Source organism: Triticum aestivum, chromosome 5D (genome assembly GCF_018294505.1).
Source record: "Triticum aestivum cultivar Chinese Spring chromosome 5D, IWGSC CS RefSeq v2.1, whole genome shotgun sequence".
NCBI classification, from domain to species: Eukaryota; Viridiplantae; Streptophyta; class Magnoliopsida; order Poales; family Poaceae; genus Triticum; species Triticum aestivum.
Genome location: NC_057808.1, coordinates 275,321,042 through 275,341,277, shown reverse-complemented (window position 1 = coordinate 275,341,277; position 20,236 = coordinate 275,321,042).

Here is a 20,236-nt window from a genome sequence, read left to right as displayed (position 1 = left end):
AACCAAGGTTTCATGTGTTTCTGATTTTTTTTATTTTTTGAAATTAAAATGCCATGTCACTCCATGCATACGTATGCATGTGTCCATGTCGTGAAACAAATATGTTTGGAATTCCTTCTAATTTACTGCACATGGAATTAACTCGCACGCAAGTACACAAATATGATTTTTCAAACTGTTTTGGTTAGGCGTTGCATGTAGATGTAGTTCAAATTTGAATTACGGCCATTAAATGGCTAGAAAATCACCTAAATGTCTTTAAAAGGTCAAATGACCCCTAGAATTTTCCACAATTTCACATTACAGTTGTAGTAGTGCATGTTAGACTTAAAGAAATGAAGGTCGTAAGAGGAAGCTATCTCCCGTTCATCATCAAACATGCATTGTTCTCTCTCGGAACCACGAGCCTTCTAGTGAGTTGCTCCGGTTTGTGAGGGGTGTGTGTCCAAACTTTCGTCAAACATGCAAACTTTTTTACCACATCATCTTGGTGGCATGACATTACATCAACCAAGGTTTCATGTGTTTCTGATATTTTTTATTTTTTGGAATTAAAATGCCATGTCACTCCATGCATACGTATGCATGTGTCCATGTCGTGAGACAAATATGTTTGAAAATTCCTTCTAATTTACTGCACATGGAATTAACTCGCACACAAGTACACAAATATGATTTTTCAAACCGTTTTCGTTAGGCATTGCATGTAGATGTAGTTCAAATTTGAATTACGATCTTTAAATGGCTAGAAAATCACTTAAATGTCTTTAAAAGGTCAAATGACCCCTAGAATTTTCCAAAATTTCACATTATAGTTGTAGTAGTGCACGTTAGAGGTAGAAAAAAATTGAAGGCCGTAAGAGGAAGCTATCTCCCGTTCGTCATCAAACATGCATTGTTCCCTCTCAGAACCACGAGCCTTTTAGTGAGTTGCTCCGGTTTGTGAGGGGTGTGTGTCCAAACTTTTGTCAAACATGCCAATTTCTTTACCACATTATCTTGGTGGCATGACATTACATCAACCAAGGTTTCGTGTGTTTCTGATATTTTTTTGGAATTAAAATGCCATGTCACTCCATGCATAAGTATGCATGTGTCCATGTCGTGCGACAAATATGTTTGAAAATTCCTTCTAATTTACTGCACATGGAATTAACTCGCACACAAGTACACAAATATGATTTTTCAAACCGTTTTGGTTAGGCGTTGCATGTAGATGTAGTTCAAATTTGAATTACGGTCATTAAATGGCTAGAAAATCACTTAAATGTCTTTAAAAGGTCAAATGACCCCTAGAATTTTCCTAAATTTCACATTACAGTTGTAGTAGTGCACGTTAGAGGTAGAAAAAAATTGAAGGCCGTAAGAGGAAGCTATCTCCCGTTCGTCATCAAACATGCATTGTTCCCTCTCGGAACCACGAGCCTTCTAGTGAGTTGCTCCGGTTTGTGAGGGGTGTGTGTCCAAACTTTCGTCAAACATGCCAATTTTTTACCACATCATCTTGGTGGCATGACATTACATCAACCAAGGTTTCATGTGTTTCTGATTTTTTATTTTTTGGAATTAAATGCCATGTCACTCCATGCTTAATTACTTGTGTCATAGCTGTTAGACCAATATGTTTGAAAATTCCTTCCAATTTACTGCACATGGAATTAAATCGCACACAAGTACACAAAATATGAGTTTTCAAACCGTTATGGTTAGCTGTTGCATGTACATGTAGTTCAAATTTCAATTACGGTCATTAAATGGCTAGAAAATCACTTAAATGTCTTAAAAGGTCAAATGACCCCTGAAATTTTCCAAAATTTGACATGACAGTTGTATTAGTACTACAAATTTTCTCGTACATTTAAAACACCATCCGTTGCCACTTTACTCCAAATTCGTCTTTCACAGCTAATAAAAAATATCTACAACATCACACACAGTTGTTTTCTAGGAACCGTTTGCGATGAAAATATCTGGGTCTATTTAAGTCTCCCTCCTTAAGCTTCGCCGGCTCGTCTGCTCCAGTGCCGGCAACCCCGAATCCACGAATCCCGATCCCCATTCCCGCACCCCCTTCTTGCAAAGATGACGCCGTGGAAACGCTTCGTGAAGGCCCGTACGATGGGGTCCCCCCCGAGCGCCGCCGCCTGCGCCGAGAGCGCGGCCGCCTACGCCGAGAGTGTCGCCGCATCCGCATTGAGCGGCCTCTTCCGCGAGAGGCGTCTGTGGCAGCTGACAGGGTAGCTGCAGCAGCTGACAGCGCTCGAGCTGCCGTCCGTGTCGCCGATGTCGCCCTGGCCCGGGTCAAGGCCATCCACGCCAAGATCGAGGATGCACACGCCAAGATATTCCAGGCCACCTCGGACTCCAGCATGCAACCCACGTCTGAAAAGGCGGTGGTGGCCATGGAGCACCTGCTTCCTCATGAGGTGTTCCGAGCGGGAGCTGGAGATGCAGTAGGCGGCGGAGATCGAGGAGCGCCGGGAGGAGGAGTTGCGCGTGGCCGAGGTCGAGGTAGAGAAGAGTCTGTCTATCGAGGAATCGGCGGTGGAGTACCAATGTGAGCTCTGGCAGCCACTACTACGAGTACTACAACCTTGAGGGCGGCGGCGAGGACAAGGACGAGGACGCAGTTGACTTTAGCAGGGGGGACGCAGAGTCCACCAACGGCGGCATGTCGCCAGGACAAGTCATCGGCGTCTCATCTCACACCGGCGATGCATAGGCTGGTGCGGCGGCGGATTTGTTAAAGTTATGCATACTTAGGCTTTGTTTTTAATGTTGGCCTTTTGTTAGAGCAATGTTTAGGTCAACTGGCTCTGTTTAATTACTAAAATTTCTCGATTCAGTAAGTGTGGTATGTCTCCTGTACGCTCTTTTGTGTGCCCAAATTAGCAAGCGATGTTAAATTATGCAATGACGTACCCGGGGAAATTTCCACCAAAATTTGAATTATCAAACTCATTCCATGTGCGTAAAGCTGAAGAATTGTTTGTGATGCACACAATCGTTCAAAGTGAATGGTCCGGCAGCACCGCGTGCAAAGTTTCCCTCCACATTTCGAAAATTTTGGCCTACCGCCAAAATATCTACCCCCGCACCCCTTCCACCCTTCCCCACCCCCTTTTCTCCCCGACCACAAGTCACATTTCCCCTGTTTCCTCCTTCCTTCCTTCCTAAGCTATAGCCGCTTCCTCGCTCTCGCCGTCTCGCATCCTACCGCCGGGGTCGCCATGGTCTTCTTCAAAGACCTCTCCAGCGGTTCCTCCTCCGGCGACGACTCCTTCACCACCCGGGTATGCCTCTCTTCTCTCTCTCGGGCTATGACTTGGAATGAAGGATTTTTTACCCGGCGGTCGATTTGAGTCATTTCTTCCTCTTGTAGATCCCTAGGACCACCAGTGGCAACGAATGGAGCGGGTGGCTGAAGATCTATCTGCTCGTTGTCACCATCAATCTCCATGTGTGAAGCTAGTTGCGTTTGAATCTGTGGACAGTGGGAGGAAGTTTCTGGCATGTGCAGAGAAGGTTAGACCCTCTTTCGTTGTTACAAATCATTTGTTAGATGTGATTCAGACACTGTCACGGTCCCAACCCATTCATACCACACCTTCAACCAAACGCATCCTAAGACAGTGTCACAGTTTGTACCTAGTATCTTAAATTGTTGCCATCTCATCAGCGGTGCCATTAGAAAATTATTTGGCACCGCTTCAGCAGTTTGTGCAGCCAACTTTGGTCCACACATCCGAGCAGCCAAGCAGTAAAATACTAAATCTTTATGGCACTAAGCAACAGGGCATCGGAGCAACTATGTGCTCTGGAGTCCGGGTCCCTGATTTTTTTCCGCTGCATCGGCTCGCCAGTGCAGGGCACCGGTGCGAGATGTAGCAACAGTTGTCTTTACCCCAGTTTTGGCATACATAGTGGACGGCCTTAGTGCTATTAGTTCTATGTTACTAAATTTGTGCATGTACACACCTGTTAGTATCAATTTGCTGTCATCCAAACACTGTCGCTATGCTGTTGCAGTTATATTTACCTTCCTCATAAAATGTTCAATTTGTTATTTATTGTACATGAGTAAGAACTTGTAGCGTCGTTGTAGTTAATTATAGCTTCTGATGTTCCAGAATTTGGTTGTTGTCTCAGTAGCAATTAATTCATTTGCACATTGATCTTTTTGAGAAGATATGTCATAATTAACATGTTTCTTCAGTTTTTCAAAATAAGCATTGGTGATTTTCTATGTTGCTATAAACCCATTTCCCCTACAATTGTTACTGATCTAGTTTTAAATATTATAGGATGAACGGAAGTGTTCTTACTTGGAGTGGGTTGATCAAGAGTGGCCACAGTCTTTGAAGATGTGCCTAGCGAAGCTCTGGAGCATGTATGAGGAAGAGAACAGACGTAGGCTTAGAGAAAGTGTTGTCAACGCTGAAGAATATTCGAAGATGCGGGATAAAAAGTTGAAGGTGGAGAATGAGCTCAGATTTTTTTAAATCAGACTTTGCTAAGATGGTGTTGGCGAAGGAGGAGGCACTTTCCCAGTTGGCTCGTGCAAAACAGGTTCTTACTGAACTGAAAGCAGAGGTGGATAAGACGAGCCTGGATGATCTCGATTAGGGAAATGAATATATTGTTCTTATGAAGTTGAACTAGCTATATGTTGTATTGTGCTGTTTTCATGTAGCTACCGTACTGTAATGTTATAATATATTTATGTGCCTGATATGAAATTGGCAAACAGCTGTTCGATATGAAATGTGAATTTGCGTAATACTAGAATTATTAATTGTAAACTAATAAACCTGCTAAATGTGTCATGGACCTTTGTCAAACGGTTCTAGCAGTAAAAGCGCTTGCGATGGAAAGCCCAATGCCACACAGTTTTCTTCATCAAATCGTGTGTGATATAGTTGATAAAAGCAAACAGTTAACCAAGGCAGACCGTGTGTGGTAGTTACACCTTTCACACACGAGCCTACACATTAAACTGTGTGGGATGTACGTACAAACGGAAACATTTTCCCTGGATTGACTGTGTGGGATGGACATAAGAACGGAAACGTATTCCTTGGATTGACTATGTGTGATATACATACGAACGGAAATGTTTTTCTGGGATTCACCGTGTGGGATGTACATACCTACCGAAATGTTTTTCTCGGATTACCGTGTGGGATGTACATACCTACGGAAATGATTGGGTTTTGATGCCTCGCCCGATCGCACACGTCCCCAGCTTGTGTCCCAGGAGGGCCTATCCCTGACGATTTCTGCATCGTGTGGGAAGGACCCTCCTATCGCCCACACTCACTTGGCGACAGTTCCAAATGCCATCACGGAGAGGGGTTAAAAACCGTTTGTATAGCACTGACGTGCACTAGTGAACCCAACGCGTAAAAGGGTTGTCAATCCCTCAACGGTATTGAGATAGATTAAATTGTATGAGATTTGATAAATAGATCTAACTAGAACACAAAATAAAATAAGTAAAGGAAAATTGCAGCAAGGTATTTTTGTATTTTTGGTTGAATACATCTGAAAATAATATGATAGCAAATAGACCCGAGGGCCGTAGATTTCACTAGAGGCTTCTCTCAAGAAAATAGCATACGGTGGGTAAACAAATTACTGTTGGGCAATTGATAGAAAAGCAAATAATTATGACGATATCCAAGGAAATGATCATGTATAAAGGCATCATGTCCAAGGTTAGTAGACCGAAACGATTCTGCATCTACTACTATTACTCCACACATCGACCGCTATCCAGCATGCATCTCGTGTATTAAGTTCATGGAAAAATGGAGTAATGCATTAGGCAAGATGACATGATGTAGACAAGATAAACTCATGTATGAATAAACCCCATCTTGTTACCCTCAATAGCAATGATACATGCATGTCGTGTCTCTTTCTGTCACTGAGATTCAGTACCACAAGATCGAACCCATCACAAAGCACCTCTTCCCATGGCAAGATAAATCAATCTAGTTGGCCAAACCAAACCCATAAATCGGATAGAAATACGAAGCTATAGCAATCATGGATAAAAGAGTTCAGAGAATACTCAAATTATATTCATGGATAGATCTGATCATAAAATCACAATTCATCGAATCCCAACAAACACACCGCAAAAAAAGAGTAACATCAAATAGATCTCCAAGAACATCGAGGAGAACATTGTATTGAAGATCAAAAGGAGAGAATAAGCCATCTAGTTACTAACTACGGACCCATAGGTCTGTGGTAAACTACTCACGCATCATTGGAGGGGCAGCAAGGATGATGAAGAACCTCTCCGTGATCATTGCCCCCTCCGGTAGAGTGCCAGAAAAGGCCTCTAGATTGGATCTCGTGGTTCTGGAACTTGCAGCGGCGGAAAAAGTATTTCATCGACTCCCCTAGGGTTTTTGGGATTTTGGAGTATTTATAGAGCCGGAGGTAGGTCAAGTAGGTGCCCGCGGGCCCTACTACCCACCAGGGCGTGCGTTGGGCCTCTGGCTCGCCCTGGTGCCTAGTGGGCCCCCTTCCACCTTCTGGGTTCCTCCCAAAGCTTCCAGGGTCTCTCATCACCAGAAAAAAATCTCCAAAAAGTTTCGTGGCATTTGGACTTCATTTGGTATTGATATTCTGCACAGTAAAAAACAAGCAAAAAACAGCAACTGGCACTAGGCACTAGGTTAATAGGTTAGTCCCAAAAAAGGATATAAAGTTGCTAGTAAATGTATATAAAACATTCAAGATTGGTAATATAACAACATGGAACAATCAAAAATTATAGATACATTGGAGATGTATCAGCCCCCAAGAGAGCTTTGTTGGTTCAGAATACTCGAATAGGAATTTATGCTTTTCCTTAGTTTTTCGGAGTGAGATGGAACACCTTTTGCTTCATTTGAATCTTCCTAGATGCTCTTTTTTTCTTGCATTGCTACACACACGACATGCATTGCACAATTTGTGCACGAACTCCAACCATACATGGTGAGGGTGTCCCGGACTAAGGGGTCCTCGGGCTGCCAGCTTATCTCTCATGGGCCGGACTGGTGGGCCGCTCTCAATTCATCAAATGGAATGCCAGATACGAGCGACCCCGTGCTCCATAAGAAAACCTCCGAAGACTTGGCGTATCCTCCAAGTCTGGTTATCGAAACTGGCATGTTTATCCCCTGATGGGGACCGACCATATGTGACCCTAGGTACCCCTGGTGTCTATATAAACTAGAGGGTTTAGCCCATACAGGGACATAACCATTATCGCCATACCCACCTAGGGTTTAGTTCATCCGATCTCGTGGTAGATCAACTATGTAATTGTCATACAAACACATTAATACAACCAAGCAATACGTAGGGTTTTACCTCCTCAAGAGGGCCCGAACCTGGGTAAACACTGTCTCTACATTCCTTGTTACCCATTGAAAGCACAAGTACTCCCTGGGTGATTTTGGTAATTAATGTCAACATATCTCTTGTTGGACTAATACCTTTACCTAGTGTATTTCAGATGAGTTCAACAATGGCATGGCAAGGACAAGAGGATGTGGAACCCCTTCAAAATGCTAAGGACAAAGATTGGCAAAAGCTCAAGACTCTTCATTTTCATTTTAGTGATCCAAGATCACATTGAGTCTATAGGAAAGCCAATACTATTCAAAGGGGATGAGGTGTTGCTTAATGGTCTACTTGCTCAAAGTGCTTAGTGATATTGCTCCAAAACCCTCAACCACTTTCGCACTCCAAATATGTCCAAAACCCAAAGTCAAACTCGGCCCCACCGATCTACTCTATCTGGTGCCACCGAGTTCAGTTGACATAGCCACTGCCAGAAACCCTAGACAATTCGGTCACACCGATACGGATCTCGGTCTAACCGAGATGGCCTTGCAAACTCTCTGTTTCCCTTCGTAACATTTTGGTCTCACCAAAATGAGCGATCGATCCCATCATGTTTGCTTGACCAACTCTCTGTTTGCTGTTTGCCGAAATCGGTCTCACTGATTTCAAGAAATCGGTCTCACCGAGATGAGGTTTTTCCCTAGCCCTAGCACATCGGTCTCACCGAGTTGATCTCGTCGGTCTCATCGAGATTCCTAATGTTCATATTTTGAACTAAATCGGTCTCACCAAGTTCTTCTATTCGTTCTGGCCGAGTTGGGTCAAATCTGTGTAATGGTTGGATTTTGTGTGGAGGCTATATATACCCCTCCACCCCCTTCTCCATTTGAGAGAGAGCCATCGTAACGTGCCTACACTTACACTACTCATTTTATGAAAGAGAACCACCTACACATGTGTTGAGACCAAGACATTCCAATGCTACCACTAGAATCTTGGTCTCTAGCCTTCCCCAAGTTGCTTTCCACTCAAATCTTCTTTCCACCATATCCAAATCTGTGTGAGAGAGTTAAGTGTTGGGGAGACTATCATTTGAAGCACAAGGGCAAGGAGTTCATCATCAACACACCGTCTATTACCTTTTGGAGAGTGGTGTCTCCTAGATTGGTTAGGTGTCACTTGGGAGCCTCCGACAAGATTGTGGAGTTGAACCAAGGAGTTTGTAAGGGCAAGGAGATCGCCTACTTCGTGAAGATCTACCCGAGTGAGGCAAGTCCTTCGTGGGCGATGGCCATGGTGGGATAGACAAGATTGCTTATTCATGGAAGCCCTCCGTGGACTCGCGCAACCATTACCCTTCGTGGGTTGAAGTCTCCACCAACGTGGATGTACGATAGCACCACCTACCGGAACCACGCCAAAAATCTCGGTGTCTACATTGCGTTTGCACACTCTAATCCCATCCCTTTACTTTCTTGCAACTAGCATGCTTTACTCTTTCTGCTGCTTATACTCTTGCCATGCTTGCTTGAAATGTATTGTGAATGCTTAAACTTGTGCTAAAACTCCACCTCAGCTTGAAGAACTTAAAAACTGCCACTTTTTCTTGTTGAGGGTCTAATCACCCCCCTTTAGACCCCTCTTCTCGATCCTTTCCATTGGTATCAGAGCATTGGTCTCCATTGCTTTGGTTTAATCACCATTGGAGGAAGATGGCTACGATTGGGAGTAGTAGACGTAGAGTGCCTATACTTGACGTAGTGCTTGGAAAAATGAGATACTTGAGATTTTCAATGAATATAATTTGAACAAGTATATTGCTAGCCCTTGTGTGCCTCCTATTAATCCCTTGCATCCTACCCGCGATGAGTATCTTGACATGACCCGCAATCTTAGAACTATTTATCTTATCATGAGAGGATTGCCTAGAAATTTGCTTGTATGCTTGCCTACTTTTGAATGTGCTTATACTATATGGAGATATCTCGAGGAGCGCTTTCCAAACTATTCCTTGAAAAATCTAGATGAGATTCTTCAAAAGTCCATAGCTTTTCATAAAATGAAACCTAGTAATCCTAAGTTTGATGATTGTCTATTTGAGCTTCGTGACCTTATGCGTGCCAGAGGAGATGTTGAAGTCATTAGTAGCATCATCTCACATGTCATTAAAATTCATAAAGATGCACATTGTCATGATCATAAATCTAATGAATCACTCTCTCTAGGTGATGATCATTCTCAAGATGATGTTGAACATGGATACTATGATGAGGATGATGATAGTGACTTTGATCTTGATCAGTCGATGGGACACTTTGGTCTTATGGCTAACCTTCGTGGATACATGGCAGGAGGAAAGGAATGGGTTCTTGATAGTGGATGTATTGGTCATATGACCGGAGATAAAGATATGTTCTGTGAGCTTGCTGAAAACGACGGTCCCCGAAAGTATGTCACTTTTGGTGACAACTCAAAGGGTAAAGTAGTTGGCCTCGGTAAGGTGGCCATCTCTCATGACAGCTCTATCCAAAATGTTATGCTCGTGGAATCTCTTGGCTACAATTTACTTTCTGTATCTAGACTAGCCGATTTCGGTTTCAATGTTCTATTCACTGAAGTAGATTGCCAAGTGTTTCGAAGAGATAATCATAATATGGTCTTTACCGGTATACGAAAAGGTGATCTATACACTGTTGATTTCACTAAGAGAGCTCAACCTCGAACTTGCTTAATTGCTAAATCTTCTAAAGGTTGGCTGTGGCATAGAAGGTTAGGTCACGTGGGCATGCGAAATCTTGATAAGCTTATTAAAGGTGGTCATATCCTTGGTGTCGTTGGAAACCACGACCAACTATGGGACCAGGGGTCCCTTGCTGGTTCGGCAGGGGGATGCCACAAAGAGCAGAAGAGCGTGGGGCAGCACAGCAGAAATCACACGGGCAATTTTACCCAGGTTCAGGCCGCTGTGATCCGTAAAACCCTACTCCTACTTTGGTGGATTGATGGTGGAAGAATGCTGGTGGAGCGCAGTACACTTGCCCGACAGGGTTGCCTATGGGCGATAGTGGCTACGCGCGTATGAATGTGGTTATCCAACCTTCTAACCCTTTCTATGGTTGCCACGAGCCTCCTTTTATAGATTAAGGGGTCACCACAATGGCAAATCAGTCATTATGCACTGATAAGATAGCAAACGGTGCTATCATACCTAACTCTGCAGGCTGACAAAGCGCATTAAATGCGCCGCTCAACGTCACATCGGCACTTGCCCCACAAGCCTTGCCGGTCTGTTTTGCCAGCTTCACACCTGCTCGCTTGACACGTCATAGGACGGGTGTCATTCGTAGGCATTTTCCGTAGAAAGAGGCTGCCATGTGGCAAGTGGCTGCCACTTAATCACTTTGCGGCTTAACACCGCATTGATTGACGACGTGGGTCGTGGAAGAGTGGTTAGGTGAGGTGGTTTGGCCTCCGCGAGTCCCGGCAGGCCTTGCCAGGATGTCTTGGACATTTTCTTCCGGGGGCGACCACGCCCTCGCCGAGCTCGTCTGCCCGGCAAGGGAGGCTTTTCTCCTGGTGGTATCTTGCTTCTTTGGCTTGATCTTGGTCCTCTTGATCTGCATGTTGGTTCTTTGAAGATCTTGGTCTCTTGTATTCTGGCATGGCCTGGTGCTGTAATCTTGTTCCCGTGCCTGTGCACAGTCTGGGCAACAGAGCCAGGGTTTGTTGCACCGACAGAAGCCCCGGACCTACCCTGGCCGCGCTGCTGAGCATCGTCGGGGTAGGCCCTAATAAGTGCACAGGCAGAGGCGCCGAGGAGGCTGGTCTCTTGGAGTCTTCTTTGCTTCTTAATTAATCTTGAGCTTGGGCCAGTTTCCAGTTTCTCCATGCATCACGCACAACACTGCAGAAGAACCTGGATCGTGGCCCGTGGATCGCCCATGCCCCACAATCATAGGGCGGAAACTGCCATCCCACTTGCCTCTCGCTTCACACGCACCTGCCACGTGTTCACATGCATTGGGCGTGGTAGGTGGTGGATGCGGAGAGCGCGGGGACGTGTGCCATGGTCGAAAAGCAGGCGTCGATGGTTGGAGCAGAGGGTCGGCTGTCGGTGTCAAAACCGGCGGATCTCGGGTAGGGGGCCCGAACTGTGCGTCTAAGGTCGATGGTTACAGGAGACAGGGGACACGATGTTTACCCAGGTTCGGGCCCTCTCTATGGAGGTAATACCCTACTTCCTGCTTGATTGATCTTGATGAATATGAGTGTTACAAGAGTTGATCTACCACGAGATCGTAATGGCTAAACCCTAGAAGTCTAGCCTATATGACCATGGTAATGAGTATATGCTTTCCGTACTACACCCTCCGGTTTATATAGACACCGGGGGGATCTAGGGTTACATAGAGTCAGTTACATAAGAAGGAATCTTCATAGTTGGTCGCCAAGCTTGCCTTCCATGCCAAGGAGAGTCCAATCCGGACACGGGTACAGTCTTCGGCCTTCATGTCTTCACAGCCCACCAGTCCGGCCCATTGATAATAGGCCGGACGACCGAGGACCCCTTAGTCCAGGACTCCCTCAATAGCCCCCGAACCAGTCTTCAATAACGAGGTGTTCGGCACACAGATTTTATTCGGCATTGCAAGGCGGGTTCCTCCTCTGATAACTTCCAAGTATTGTATTCGGCCGTTGATTCAACGTCGCTCCCCTCGGCTTCTATGCGTTAATAACTTCATCTTCCATGTGCCGCGCGAATGTGGAAGGTCAGGGTATGTTTGCAAATAGCACCCCATCCGGGCCAGAAAGAGCGCCTATTTAAGGAGGTCGGATCTTAGATCCATTCGGCATCACGCAGAGAAAAATCCCCAGAGACAGCCTGGAGAAAACATTCCAACATGGCTAGCATTCCCAACTTCTCCTCCCATTCCGGCCCAGAGAAAGGTGAGTGGGAGAAGTGCTCTGTGTCTCACAGTTAATTGGCGAAGTTGCAAACGCAGGGATTTCTTCCTCCTGCGGATCTGGTCCCCGTTCGAGCAGGGCTGGCCTCCTTTAATGGCGAGACTCAGGCGGAGGATTTCCCCAATCCATCCGGGGGGAGCGGGTGTGTTTTGTCCCCTATCTGATAAGGGACATCGGATTTCCAATCCATCCGTTCCTTTGAGGGCTTCTGGAATACTATGGCCTCCAGCTGCACAACTTCACTCCTGCCTCCATCCTGCACATTGTGGGTTATGTCGCTTTATGCGAATTATTGCTGGGTATCGAGGCTCATTTTGAACTGTGGAGAAGGTTGTTCTGTCTTGTCCAACGTAACCACGAAGGGTCAATATTTGAAGTGGGCAGAGCTGAAGTATGGCGCATCGTCGATACCGGATACCTGTCCAGCACACCAAGGAAGGCATCTGAAGAATGGCCTTCTGAATGGTTCTACATTGAGGATGTCGCGCTTCCCGACCTAGTTTGAAAGGGTCTCCCTGAATTTGCTAGCGTTCCATTAAAGAAACGCCACAGCTGGCGCCCCGGAGTCCTGAAGGGGATGACAGTGCGGAAGTTTGTCAGCTCATGGGCAAGATAAAGATGCTCGCCCAGTCCGTATTAACAATGGTTGAGGTAATGGCGACGTCCTAGCGCGAGGGGTTCAGCCACTTCAATATAGAGGGCTCCCAATGTGGCACTACAATGGAGAGGATGACGCCTCCCGCTGTAGTCGGAAGGGTTCGGACACCCCCGCTGCCCTAGGCAAGATACTGGCCGAGCTGTTCAAAGGGGAGGAAAAGGAATTTCTTCATATCAATCACAGAGATGGGTATTCTATGTACAATCCTCCCAGTTGGGTAAGCCTCAACCCTTCTGCTTTACTCATTCCGCCTCCCGGATCACCTTTGATAAATTTCTAATCCGCTTATAACAGCATTGGCGAAAGATCACCGAGGGACTTTATAGTCCCACCCCACAGCCGGAAAACCACAACCGGGAGCTTGATCCAGGGTTTGAAGAAGATCCGGATATATTCGTCGTGCTTGCGGAAGGGGTGTTTAATCAGGCGAGCTATGATGGCATAGAGGTGGCCATCACCGCCGACTATCCTGGCCTTCTTCCTGCCTCACAAGTGAGTAATCAGGAGACATCCCTCCCAAAAGAGCTTTCTTATTCTGCCTCACCCACTGTACTGTCTCGTGCTCCAAAGGGGAGGCGCTCGATGACTCCGAAGAGAGCGGCACCGGGCAAGCCTTCGAAGAGGAAGGCGGGTGAAGACACAGCCGGGCCTTCCTCGAAGAGGTACGGGTTTGTAAATATGTTTTTCAGCAGCCGCATCCAGTTGTCACCTGTACGTTTGTCCTGTACTAGGAAAAAGGTTCGTTGGACTATGTCTGGGGGGACGGCCCGTTGTACCCCCGACAACCGGGATTTAAATCCTGCCGGAGAAACGGGAGGTGATATGGGGCCAACGCCGGACTGTCCTTCGGCCAAGGATTCGGAAGATATGTCCGTTACCAACTCGGAAGTAGAGAGCGTCATGAATCATCGGTGTTGCAGGGCTGTTTTACGAGACCCCAAGTTCTCGGAAGAGACATTTAATGCTTTCAGCTCGGCTGACGCATACATCCGAGCTGCGCGAAATGGACTTAGCAGAGCCACAAAGCAGCATTTGACATATGTGCAGGTAAGCTCGAATAGGGTAACCATATGCTAGTAGCCCCCGAGACTGAAAGCAGTTGGTACAACTGATCTAAGGATCGTTGTATCACCAGGTTCTTACAGAGAAGAACGACCTGCTAGCCCAAGAGCTGGAGCGGTGTCGGACACAACTAAATGCTGCTACCGCCGAACTGAAAAAGTCCAAGGAGGCATCCTCTGGTAGTACTCCCCTCCAACGAGGAAATATGATTATGTGTTAATAATGCTAACAGTGTTGCATATATCATGACATGATTGGCAGAGGGACTCAAGGAGGCACTGGAAGTCGCGCAAGAGAATGAACAAGAAGCCAAAAGGCTACATGTTGCAGGTGAACGTGTGCTGAAACAGGTCATTGATGAGCAAAACCAACTCCAGGATTCCAAAACTCAGCTGGGCGAAGAGCTGAAGGATGTGCGGGCCCAGCTAGCCGACTCCGTAAAGGAAAATAGGAGGCTGCGGCGCGGCATATACAGTATGTGTCCGAACTATTTTTAAAGTAGTTCGGAGATAAATGGAACTGACATAGTTATGATTGCAGGTATATTGACGGGCCGTCCTGAAGAGGAGGTGTCCGGATCATCAAGTGATCTGCTGCAAGGGCTGTCGCAAGTGCACGAACAGGCTCGGCTGGCGATGCGGAGTGTTGCCAAGGCCCTATGGCCATCCGCCTCCCCTCCAGGAAGTATGGAGGAGCTTGTAGATTTGTTCAAAGGAGCACAACGGCGTATCCGACTATGGAAGATATCGGCCTGCCGAGAGGGTGTGCGAGAGGCCTGGGCCATGGTGAAGACGCGGTATACCAAGCTGGATCCTAATCACATGGCCCGTGTCGGACCGCTAGGGTCGAATGGGGAAGAAATTCCCTTTAGTTTAGTATATGACCAAGTAGAGGTGGCCGCCAAATATACCCAACAGGATTGTAAATTAGACCGCCTTTTGGACGGTGTAGAGGAGGAAGTGTTTGAGTCCAAGTGACTATGTATTTTCCTTGATATATGTAACTCTAGCTGAATTGTATAGCATTTTTCATGGCAGACCTTTTCACTTCAACCTTCGAACCCGAAGGTGCGAAGTGTTTCCGAATACCCGCACGGCCGAATAGACCGGGGTATGCGCGGAAAACTAGGCGTAGGGGTCATAGTTGCTTGAACAGACAAGTTGTATCCGGCTAGCTATGTTATATTACATTGAGATTGTAAGAAACATCTTCCAGAGAGAATAGTTCCATTAAGGGTTCCTTTCCCTGGGTTTGCATGCATTAGTGTACATGTCTGAATTGTGATGTGAAAATCACAGTGTGTATAGCTTCTGGGGGTTCACAATGGAGTGAGTGCAAAAAACATCTTTAATTCACCGACTGAATATTCCCTTAAGAACGCTAGCTTTCGGCTTCACCCAGTCTGAGGTACACATCCGGATGACCCGGCAGTAACAATCATAGAGGTGCTCCCTTTATGCCCTAGCCGAACTAATGGGAATGTAGGGCATAAGCACAGGAGCCAGGCAACCCAGCTTGGCCAAAACTTAAGTCATATCGATCCATATAGTGGCGAAGAAAAGGTACATATGGAAAAACTCATATGTGAAGAGCTTAATGCTCAGGAAATAATAACAAGCTTCTGTCCAAGAAGCCCCCAAGTATAATAGACGTACATATTTAAAGATGTATTCGTCAGGGGTGTGCAGTCTAGCCGTACGAGAGCTTTAAAGCGAAAAAATGAAAAACGGAAAAGAGAGAAAAAAGAATGGAAACTTCAGGGGAGAAGGAGACGAACAAAGAGTTTGGCGCTCGGCATAGAATCTTCGGAGTCTGGCCGCGTTCCAGGGGTTCGGCTCTAGACGGTTGTTTGATGCATCACACAGACGGTACACTCCTCCGGTGATAACTTCATCGATGATGAAGGGACCCTCCCATTTGGGCTTGAGTTTGTCCTTTTTCTTCTCCGGCAGGCGTAGAACGAGTTCGCCAACGTTGTAAGTCTTGGCCCGTACTTCTCTGCTTTGATATCGTCGAGCCTGCTGTTGGTAAAATGCTGAACAGGCCTTTGCGACGTCGCGCTCCTCCTCCAGGGCATCAAGGCTGTCCTGCCAATCTAGCTCGGCTTCTCTCTCTTCGTACATACGCACTTGAGGTGAGTCGTGAATAATATCGCAGGGCAAAACAGCCTCTGCGCCATACACCATGAAGAAAGGTGTGTATCCGGTAGTACGGTTGGGCGTGGTCCGCAGCCCCCAGAGTACGGAGTCGAGCTCCTCAACCCAGTGCTTGTATGATTCTCTCAAAGACCGCACTAGTCTGGGCTTGATGCCGCTCATAATAAGACCATTGGCTCGTTCGACCTGACCGTTGGTTTGCGGGTGGTAGACGGAGGCGTAATCGAGTTTAATGCCAAGATTAGTACACCAGGTTTTTACCTCGTCGGCCGTGAAATTAGAGCCGTTGTCGGTGATGATGCTGTGTGGGACACCATAATGGTGCACAATGCCGGATATGAATTCTATCACCGGGCCGGACTCAGCTGTTTTGATCGGTTTATCCTCTATCCACTTAGTGAATTTTTCCACCATGACCAGCAATTTTTTTTCTTATGGCTTCCCCCTTTAAGAGGTCCAACCATATCCAGTCCCCCGACCGCGAAAGTCCAAGTAATGGGGATAGTTTGTAAGGCAGTTGGGGGCATGTGGCTTTGGTTGGCGAAGAGTTGGCATCCGACGAAGCGTTGGACGAGGTCCTGCGCGTCTGCTCGGGCTGTCGGCCAATAAAACCCAGTACGGAAGGCCTTGCTAACAAGGGCCCGAGCTGCGGCATGGTGTCTGCCGAGACCAGCATGAATTTTCGCTAAAAGCTGCCGCCCCTCTTCCTCGGAGATACATCTTTGAAGTACTCCGGTAGTACTTTTCTTGTAGAGCTCTCCGTCGTGAACCTTGTAGGCCTTCGAACGCCGGACAATGCGGCGAGCCTCATTCTGGTCTTTGGGAAGCTCCTTCCTATTAATGTAGGCCAAGAAGGGTTCGGTCCATGGGGCAATGACTGCCATAATGAGATGGGCCGACAATGTTATTTCGGTGGCTGAGCCCCCGATACTGTCGGTGTGTTCGGGATTTGGGGTTGTATTCGGATCTCGACTGTTGTTGCCGCCCTCCCCTTGCCACACCACGGATGGCTTGAAAATCCTTTCCAGGAAAATGTTGGGTGGGACGGGGTCGCGCTTGGCGCCAATGCGAACAAGGACGTCCGCTGCCTGATTACTTTCCCGGGCGACGTGATGAAATTCGAGCCCCTCGAACCGAGCCGATATTTTTAAGACGACATTACGATAAGCTGCCATCTTTGGATCCTTGGCATCAAAGTCTCTGTTTATTTGAGATATTGCAAGTTTTGAATCCCCGCGCACCTCTAGGCGTTGTATGCCCATGGATACGGCCATCCGAAGACCATGCAATAGGGCCTCGTATTCGGCTGCGTTGTTGGAGTCTGTGTATAGTATTTGGAGTACATACTGGACGACGTCTCCAGTAGGGGATGTTAACACGACTCCCGCCCCTAGCCCCACTAGCATTTTGGAGCCATCAAAATACATTACCCAATTGGACTATGCGCCGTACTCTTTAGGGAGTTCGGCCTCTGTCCATTCGGCGACGAAGTCAGCCAGCACTTGGGATTTGATGGCTCGACGTGGCTTGTATGCTATGTCAAATGGAAGTAGCTCTATGGCCCATTTGGCGATCCGTCCCGTGGCATCACGGTTGTTTATTATGTCATTGAGTGGGACTTCAGAAGCCACCATGATTGAACACTCCTGGAAGTAGTGTCGTAGCTTTCGGTACGCCATGAAGATCGCGTATGCTATCTTTTGGTAATGGGGGTACTGGGATTTGCATGGTGTGAGGACAGTAGATACGTAGTATACTGGTTTTTGAAGAGGAAATTTACCGTCCTATTCTCGTTCGACGACGAGCACGACGCTCACCACCTGATGTGTTGCCGATATGTATAGCAACATGGGTTCGCCAACGTTTGGTGCGGCCAGGATTGGGTTGCTTGCTAGGAGGGCCTTTATTTCCTCCAGTCCGGCAGTCGCCGCATCTGTCCATTTGAAGTTATCGGTGCGCCGTAAGAGGCGATACAGTGGTAGTGCCTTTTCTCCTAATCTGGAGATAAAGCGACTTAACGCTGCCACGCAACCAACTAGTTTTTGGACTTGTTTGAGGTCTGTTGGTGTAGCCAACTGTGACAGAGCTCGGATTTTAGCTGGATTTGCTTCTATTCCTCTATTGGAAACGATGAAGCCCAGCAGTTTTTCGGCGGGGACGCCGAAGACACATTTTTCCGGGTTGAGCTTAATGTCATACGCACGGAGGTTGTCGAATGTAACACGTAAGTCGTCTATTAGTGTTTCGACGTGCCTAGTTTGGATGACGACGTCATCGACGTAGGCTTCTACTTTCTTGTCGATCTGCTTCTCCAGGCATGTTTGAATCATGCGTTGGTATGTGGCACCGGCGTTCTTGAGCCCGAAGGGCATGGTGTTGAAGCAGAATGGCCCGTATGGGGTAATAAATGTTGTTGTAGCTTGATCGGACTCCTTCATTTTGATTTGATGGTATCCGGAATATGTATCGAGGAAACACAGTGAGTCGTGTCCTGCGGTGGCGTCAATGATTTGATCAATGCGGGGGAGGGGGAAGGTATCCTTGGGGCAAGCCTTCTTGAGGTCTTTGAAATCGACACACAGGCGCCAGGATTTGTCCTTCTTTGGTACCATCACCAGGTTTGCCAGCCAGTCCGGATGTTTGATTTATCTAATGAATCCGGCCTCGATAAGCTTGGCCAGCTCCTCCCCCATGGCTTGTCGCTTGGGTTCGGAAAAGCGCCGAAGTGTTTGCTTGACCGGTTTAAATCCTTTTAATATATTGAGGCTATGTTCGGCCAGCTTGCGTGGGACCCCTGGCATATCTGAAGGGTGCCAGGAAAATATGTCCTAGTTTTTGCGCAGCAATACTCGTAGTGCGGCGTCAACTGCTTGGTTCAGTTACACTCCGATAGATGCTATCTTCTTGGGGTCCGTTGGGTGGACCTGGAATTTGACTATTTCTTCTGCTAGTTTGAAGGAGGTGGATTTGGGGCGTTTTTCGAGGATCACATCGTCCCTGTCCACCCTGGAGCATAGTGCGGTTAATTCTTCGGCCGCTAGGGCTTCGCATAGCGCCTCAAGGGCCAGGGATGTGGTTTTGTTTTCAGCGCGGAGTGCTATGTCCGGATCACTGACGAGAGTGATTATACCATTTGGTCCGGGAATTTGGAGCTTCGTATACCCGTAATGAGGTATAGCCTGGAAGCATGTAAAAGCATCCCGCCCTAACAAGACGTGGTATCCGCTGCTGAAAGGGGCCACTTGGAAAGTGATTTCTTCGGACCGATAATTCTCTGGCGTGCCGAATACCACGTCAAGTGTGATTTTTCCCGCGCATCACGCCTCTCGACTGGGAATGATTCCTCGGAAGGTTGTGCTACTTTTCTTGATGCGGCTCCTGTCTATTTCCATTTTGTGGAGTGTGTCCTCATAAATGAGGTTTAGTCCGCTGCCACCGTCCATGAGGACCTTGGTAAGTCAAAACCCGTCCACGATGGGACTAAGGACTAATGTGGCTGGCACCCGGACTGTCCTGTACTTCAGTTCGTCACCGGCTTTAAATGTTATAGCCGTGTCATTCCAAGGGTTTATTGGAGCGATTTGGCAGACTTCGGTGAGGTCGCGAAGTGCCCTTTTGCGCTTGTTGTTTGAAGCGAATGTCTCGAAGACCGTCAATACTCTTGTGTCGTCATTTTCTGGAGGGTGCTGTTCTGGGGTGTCCTTGATAAGGATGTCCTCGCCGCTCTTGGCTACCTGCCGGAGTATCCAACATGCTCTAAGGCTATGGTTGCCACGGTATCTGGTGCCGTGTGTATTTTGCATGGGCCATCGAGCCATCCCTCCAGAACGGTGTCGTGCCGCGTAATGGGTTTATGTTTCTTGACTGTTGGACTGGCGGTGCCACGGGGGTGCGCCCTTTTCGTCTGTAGGAGGAGTTGAGTTGGGACCGACGGCTCCCAGCAAGCTGCCTGAGTTTTCCCGGCGCTTTCCATCGCGCTGTACTTTTGTACGATAGTTGCTAAGTCAGCGAACTTCAGTATGTGGCGGCGATTGATGGCGTTGAG